Here is an 8,093-nt window from a genome sequence, read left to right on the forward strand (position 1 = left end):
AGAGTGCTGTGTTAGGTTATAAAGGTTATAACTTGGGGGCAATAGTTGCACGTAGGTTGCAGAATAATAGTAGAAAGGGAAATTTATTTGGAGGAATTTATGCAACCCGTGTGGCTAATTATCTTGGTATAGCCCCACAAGAGGGTGATATGATAATACCTACTGTTTATTTGGACTATGAAGCTATGGTCAATCATCAATTTCTTGGGAGGAATGATCAATTCCTCCAATATCGACTAACCTATGACAGACGCAATGTCGTCCATGTTACTCTTCCTGCTCCCTGCCTTTTTGATTATCAGGCAAAAGGAAGATATGTTGTTACCAGAGAGCAAGCAGTTGAACACGAGAGGAGAGCGAAGGCAGCTCGCCAATGCGCCGCAGCTCAGGAGGCGGTTGCCGCTGCATCTCAGTACGACCCCGGTTTCACTTATGGATATCAGCCAGGCAGTCCCTGGTATTAGACCAACTTAGGCCAAAAGCCTAAGCTTGGGGGAGTACGTATTTCTCACCGACTTTACATTCATGTTCACACACTAGTTGTCGGTGCTCATACTCTTTCATTGTATTATCCATGTTAGTTTAAAATTCCTTTTTCTAGTTTTCTTCTTGTGTGTTTGATAAACCTTGAGAAAAAACCAAAAAATTTAGTTAGCTTAATTTCCATGCTTGTAGTATAATTAAAATGAAAAACCCAAAAAGATTTCTCGTTCTTCTTTTACTTGTTGGAAGCTTTCCCGTGTAAATAGTTTTATTTTCTTTTCTTTCCTTTGGGGGTCGAGAAGACCATATTGAAAAGGTTTAGTGGCTCTCATATGCATGACTGTTTATTTAATTAAGAGCCCATATTATTTGTCTTCTCTCTTGAGTTGAATGCTTGCAAATTCCAGCTTAGTCCAATGCATGTACACTCTTATTATTATACACATCGTTCAGTCGTGCAAGTGAAAGGCAATAATGACGATATATGATGGACATATTGAGATGAGAAAAGCTGGTATGAACTCGGCCTCTCTTGCTTTTGTAAATATGATGAGTTCATTGTTCCTAATTCAGCTTATTATGAAGTAAACATATTTGCAATAACATTTAGAGATTATAGTTGCTTGTGTCATGCTTGATTAGCTTTGAGTTATAATGGTTTACCTTGCGTGCCAACATGCTATTAGAATGATTATGATGTGGTATGATGGGATGGTATCCTCCTTTGAATGATTCGAGTGACTCGACTTGGCACATGTTCACGCATGTAGTTGAATCAAATCAACATAGCCTTCACGATATTTATGTTCATGGTGGATTATATCCTACTCATGATTGTATTTGGTGTGAATTAGTTTTAATGCATGTTTATGACTGTTGTCGCTCTCTTAGTTGGTCGCTTCCCAGTATTTTGCTAGCCTTCACCTGTACTAAGCGGGAATACTGCTTGTGCATCCAAACTCCTTAAAAACCCAAAGTTGTTCCATATGAGTCCACCATACCTTCCCATATGCAGTACTTACCTGCCGTTCCAAGTAAATTTGTATGTGCCAAACTCTAAACCTTCAAATGAAATTCTGTTTTGTATGATCTAGCCGCTCATGTTTCCACTAGGGCTGCCTATATCTTCCATGTTAGGTGGGTTATTCTCAGAGGAGTGGACTCCGCTCCTCATTCACGAGAAAGGGCCGGTAACCGGGATGCCCAGTCCCATGATCCAAAAAGATCAAAGCAAATCAAAATAATTAAACAAAAAACCCCAGGATTGTTGTTAGTTGGATGCACTCGTTGTTTCGAGCAAGCCATGGATTGATGCTTGTTGGTGGTTGGGGGAGTATAAACTTTTACTATTCTGCGTGGGAACTGCCTATAATGCATGTAGTATGGAAGATACAACCATATCATAGTTGCTGCGTTGACAGCGAAAGTATGCCGCTCAAAATGTTATTCAATCTCTGTTTTAAAATCGAGCTCTGGCACCTCTACAAATCCCTGCTTCCCTCTGCGAAGGGCCTATCTATTTACTTTTATGTTGAGTCATCACCTTCTTATTAAAAAGCACCCGCTGGAGAGCACATTGTCATTTGCATTCATTATTATTGGTTTACATTGGGTATGACTTGACTGGATCTCTTTTACCATGAATTACAATGTTTAGTCAGTCCTTGATCTTTAAAGGTGCTCTGCATTTATGTTTTGTGGTCTCAGAAAGGGCTAGCGAGATATCATTTTGTTATATCATGTTATGATTGTTTTGAGAAAGTGTTGTCATCCGAGTTTTATCATTATCGCTCGCTAGCTGATTATGCCATTGATATGAGTAATTGTGAGACTTGAGTGTTATTGTGAGTATGGTTAGTTTATAATATTGTTGAAACCTGAATGATGGCTTTGCATGTTTACAACAACAAGAGCAAACAGAGTTTGTAAAAGTTTTTCTTTATCACTTTCAGTTTATCAACTGAATTGCTTGAGGACAAGCAAAGGTTTAAGCTTGGGGGAGTTGATACTTCTCCAACGTATCTACTTTTCCAAACACTTTCGCCCTTATTTTGGACTCTAACTTGCATAATTTGAATGAAACTAACCGGACTGGTGCTGTTTTCACCAGAATTACCATGATGTTGTTTCATGTGTAGAAAACAAAAGTTCTCGGAATGACCTAAAAATCTTCGGAGACTAGTTTCAGAAAATATAAAAAATCCTCGCAAAAGATGAAGACCAGGGGGCCCACACCCTGTCCACGAGGGTGGGGGGCGTGCCCCATCCCTCTGGGCGCGCCCCCTGTCTCGTGGGCCCCCTGAGGCTCCGCCGACCTCAACTCCAACTCCATATATTCCGTCTCGTGGAGAAAAAAATCAGAGAAAGTTTCATCGTGTTTTACGATACGGAGCCGCCGCCAAGCCCTAATCTCTCTCGGGAGGGCTGATCTGGAGTTCGTTCGGGGCTCCAGAGAGGGGAATTCGTCGCCATCATCGTCATCAACCATCCTCCATCACCAATTTCATGATGCTCACTGCCGTGCGTGAGTAATTCCATCATAGGCTTGTTGGACGGTGATGGGTTGGATGAGATTTATCATGTAATCAAGTTAGTTTTGTTAGGGTTTGATCCCTAGTATCCACTATGTTCTGAGATTGATGTTGCTATGACTTTGCTATGCTTAATGCTTGTCACTAGGGCCCGAGTGCCATGATTTCAGATCTGAACCTATTAATTTTTTCATCAATATATGTGTGTTCTTGATCCTATCTTGCAAGTCTATAGTCACCTATTATGTGTTATGATCCGACAACCCCGAAGTGACAATAATCGGGATACTTCTCGGTGATGACCGTAGTTTGAGGAGTTCATGTATTCACCATGTGTTAATGCTTTGGTCCGGTTCTCTATTAAAAGGAGGCCTTAATATCCCTTAGTTTCCACTAGGACCCCGCTGCCACGGGAGGGTAGGACAAAAGATGTCATGCAAATTCTTTTCCATAAGCATGTATGACTATATTCGGAATACATGTCTACATTACATTGATGAACTAGAGCTATGTCTGTGTCACCCTATGTTATAGCTATTACATGAGGAATCGCATCCGGCATAATTATCCATCACTGATCCATTGCCTACGGGCTTTTCATATATAGTGCTTCGCTTATTTACTTTTCCGTTGCTACTGTTACAATCACTACAAAACACCAAAAATATTGCTATTACTATCTTTACCTTTTACCACTGTTACCATTACTATCATATTACTTGCTACTAAATACATTGCTGCAAATATTAAGTTATCCAGGTGTGGTTGAATTGACAACTCAACTGCTAATACTCAGGAATATTCTTCGGCTCCCCTTGTGTCGAATCAATAAATTTGGGTTGAATACTCTACCCTCGAAAGCTATTGCGATTCCCTACACTTGTGGGTCATCAGCCGCTGAGAACAAAGCCACGTCCATGTTGCTCGCCGAAGAGAACAAGATCATGTCAATGAACCACTATGACATGGACGACCTCACCAAAGAATGGCATGATATGGCAAGAAGAGAGATCTTGAAGAGGAGAATGGTTGCGTCGGCTAGTGCGTGTTACAGTGCGGGAGGTGGATTCGGTGCGGGGTTTGGAGCCAATGTCGCTGATGCGTTCAGTGCACCAGCCGATGATTTCGGTGCCGGTGTTGGCACAAGCGTCGGAGGTGGATTCGGTGGCTCTGATGATCTCCATGGACTCGATGGCGCGGAGTGAAGATCGAGCAAGATGATGCCGGACGTGGTCGTCGCTTTTGCAAGTCCTTTTGCGTTTGTCCTACCACAACTATGCTTTTAATTTGCGCGAACTATGTTTTGGCGTTTGAATTTAAACTCATTTGTTTGAATGACTGTCAAATGCGCCTATTGGGGTTTTCAGTTTGCGGGTCGGCGCGGCGCTGCCCGAGCAGATCCCGCATAGTCGACCCGTAAAAAAGCAATATGTTTTTCTACGGGTCTGTTTTGCGGGGTCTGAGTCTGACCTCGCCCGCGCCAGCCTGTATATACACTTTTTCGCGAATTGCAAAACACTTATGCGGATTTACATTTTGCGGGGTCTGCTAGAGATGCTCTTAGCGAGCAGAAGACAATGGGATGTGCACAAGGAGTTGTGGACTGAGCCGTGAACCCAAATAAAGGGAAATAGTGAAATATTGAGAGCGCCAATGTAGCATGTAGACTTGATATCGCACGAAATTTATCTTCGCTTTCCATAAGTCACAGTTGTGCTCTTTTTGTCTGCCTTAGTCGAATAAGTATATTGTTATAATATCTAAATTGATTCTAAAGACCAATTCGTCGCGAGGATAAGCCCCCGCGTCGCTCCTCTCGGGGCGGCTCGGGCGACACCGTAAGCCAGCCGCCGCCGGTTCCCCTCCCCCCATCTCTTCCCCTCGCCGTCACCTGAGGAGGCCGGCGGGAAATCTTGCTGCGCTTTCGAGGAGGGTGGCGGCGAGGCGTTCTCTCTCCAGCCCAGGCGGGTGGTGCGGGAAGCCAGCGTGTGGAGTGTTCATGGTGGCTGGTGTGGGGGGCTCTTGCAGATCCAGCGCGCTGGTGGTCGGGGATGCAGCGTACGGCGGCGGATCCGATGAGCAGTAGGTGCTCCGCTGGTGTAGCGCGGTAGCTGGGCGTCGGCGTGGTTTCGGCCCGGGGGGATCTGATCTGGCCGGCCTGTCCCCGATCTGCGGGCTGGTGGCCGAGGAGCGGGAGCGCTCATCTGCAGGGGGCGCGGCGAGCTGGCGCCGACGGAGGCGACAGGCACGGGCTGGCCCGCGGAGGCGCTCGTCTGCAGGGAGTGGTTGCGACATGGCGCGGCGGCCAGATCGGGGTGCCGCGTGCGGATGGTGCTCTGGCGTTGCTCACGCGCGGATCTGCGGCGTGCAGGTCGCGGGAGGCACGCGTGGGGCTCCGGGACGCCCGGATCTGTCGCGTAGGAGACGTGTGGGGTGGGAAGGCTCCAGGCAGCGTGGATCTGGCGTGGTGGCGCGTGGTGACCATGGCCAGTTCGTGAGCGCGGGCGGTGCTGGAGCAGAGAGGCTCCGGCCGTGGTTTGGATGCGGGGTGCAGGACCGGTTCTGGTCTCTGCAGGCCCGTCGTCGGGGAGGTTTGGTGGTGGCCCTGCACAGCAATGGCGCGCTTGTTGTGTGTGGGGTGCACGGCCCAATGGAGGCACGGGTCGTCCTCGGCCTGCTGCGTGGGAGTGGCTGCCCGGGGTGAAAGCCTGGCCGGTGCTGGCCGGCCGGCGGCGACGGCGCCTGTGGGCGTCGCTATCCTCCTTGGAGGCGTCGTCTGGAGTCTCACAGCCAGATCTCCCGGATCAAGTACATCGGGTGAAAACCCAGATCCTGCTACAGGGTCGGGCGGTGGCGTCGTCTTCGACGTCGTTTCCCTCTTTAGGGCGCCGTCTTGAAGACTTTGATCCCTGTGGTGCTTCCTATGGCTGGACGTGCACGATGGCTTCTGTGGCAACAATGACGGCGTGAGCAATGCTGGAGGTGTGGCCCTGGTCGTGGTAGTCGGCTCTTCCGGCATGTTCGAGGGAGTGCCTCGACTGTCTGTTGTTGTGAAGTCGAAGCCGCGGTGGGGGGCCGGTGGTAGACGATGACGCGTGTCAGGTGGTTCGTTCGGTGATCCTCCGTGACTCCACTCCTGCCTAGTTTCCTTAGTAGTTCATCGTCAGAGTCGGAGCTGCGCTGCCTAGTATGGTTTGTGTGGAGTGTTGTGTTGCAGCTATTAGGGCTGCTGTTTTTCTTTTTGTCTTTGATCTTCGGATCCTCTGGTTCTAGGACCTTCACCACTTTATTGTTTTCCGTTGCTTCCTGCTATTATCAATGAATGCCAGCGATGCTGGATCTTTCAAAAAAAAATTGATTCTAACAAACATATATACAATCTTTGTTAGAGATAACTTATATGCAATATTTTTATAGACAAAAAATGTATATGCAATCTTAGTATGGCTAATACTGCACCATGTTTTTTACTACTACTTCCATCCCCAAAGAGATGACGTATATGTATGTTTTCATAATATATTTATGGGAAACGTTACCTCTCAAACGGTGGATGATTCACGCATATTCGCCACCTCCGTGGCCGTCCGATTTGATTTTAATCATACGACGCGTAGGGGTACGCGAGATCGGACAACAAGTTTGCAACATTAGGCATGTTGCAAACACAAGTTTGTAACACAAGCTATGTTACAGACATACGAAGTCTTGACAAGTAGCCAGTGCATTCTTTCCCTTCATTGTTCTTTTTCTGGAACATCATCCTTGTTGCAAAAATCCTTCCGCAACATTGTTTATGTTGCAGAAAGATGAAAGACAGAAAAAACAATTGTAACACAACCTCTGTTGCAAAATAAAATCTGCAATATTACGCTTATAAGAAAATAACGCGTCATGCTTCAGGTGGTTTCGCAATGAAGCTGCTGTTGCCAGTGAACATCACAACAACCAGCTTGTTGCAATTCACGACACAAACGATTGGGGAGATCCGATGACTATTTTGTGTCAATCGGATGGCTCCAAAGGCGGCCGATGTTTTTTTATCCGCCAGCGGACGCGTAGTGTCGCCCTATATTTATTCAATACCAAATCAATGATATATTATATTTTTCAGAATATATTTATTCAATATTATATTTGTTTATAGTTCCTCTTGTATATTTGGCCAAACTTAGAAATGGTTGTCTTTTAAATTGAATTTATACATTGTCTATTTGGGGACAAAGGGAGTAGACTGAACTTGAAATTTCTCGAAATTATTTTACTACAACTAGATAATTGCACGTGCATCGCACCTTTGCATTTCTTTCTAGAAACTTGAGGAAGTTTCTTAGGAAAACTGGTACGAAAAAACAGCAAAACTATAATGGAGGTGAGGAAGATGAAACAATTAAGTCATGGTCTTTAGAAGCACTGGATCGATCATCTGAATTCTCGCGCACTGCCACCATCATGCCCGGATCGACGACTTGTCTTGCTCGCAGAAGTTGGCGCGGCCCGGCATGTGGTAGAGTTCGACCATGGGAATGTGCAACTACTACAACGGTGGCCACCTATCAAGGCGTCGGCTCGGCTGCATGTGTTCAGGCAACAACAACTTGTCGTCGACTAACCAAACCTGATTCTCCTTTATCCTATAAGGGTTTTGCAGTGGAGGTATGAAAATCATCGCTGTTATTGATTTTTAGTCATCGACGGGCACTAAACCCGCCATTAGAAGGAGGGGTTTTAGCGCATGTCAATGGGGTCACAAATGGAAATAATGTGCGTATGTCGATGACACTCGCTGTCTGACAGGTTTTTCAACTCAAAAGCATGCAGGGTGTTGCATGGTGAAAACGAGTTGAGAAGTGTAAGTCCCTCAGAGATCGGAACGAGCCACAATGAGCCATACAACTACCCATGTACGAACTTGAGCATAGTAAGCAGGGTGAAGGGTTTTGAAAGGTCATTTGATCGCTCCGCATACAGAGAAATGAAGAAACAAGAAGAAACCGAGAGGGTGCGCCCGCTGGTCACTTTGTGATATTTGGGCGTGTAGGATGTTCTTTTTTTGCGAATACGCATACTAGCGTATCA

This window comes from Triticum dicoccoides, chromosome 5B, assembly GCF_002162155.2.
Source record: "Triticum dicoccoides isolate Atlit2015 ecotype Zavitan chromosome 5B, WEW_v2.0, whole genome shotgun sequence".
Taxonomy (NCBI): Eukaryota; Viridiplantae; Streptophyta; class Magnoliopsida; order Poales; family Poaceae; genus Triticum; species Triticum dicoccoides.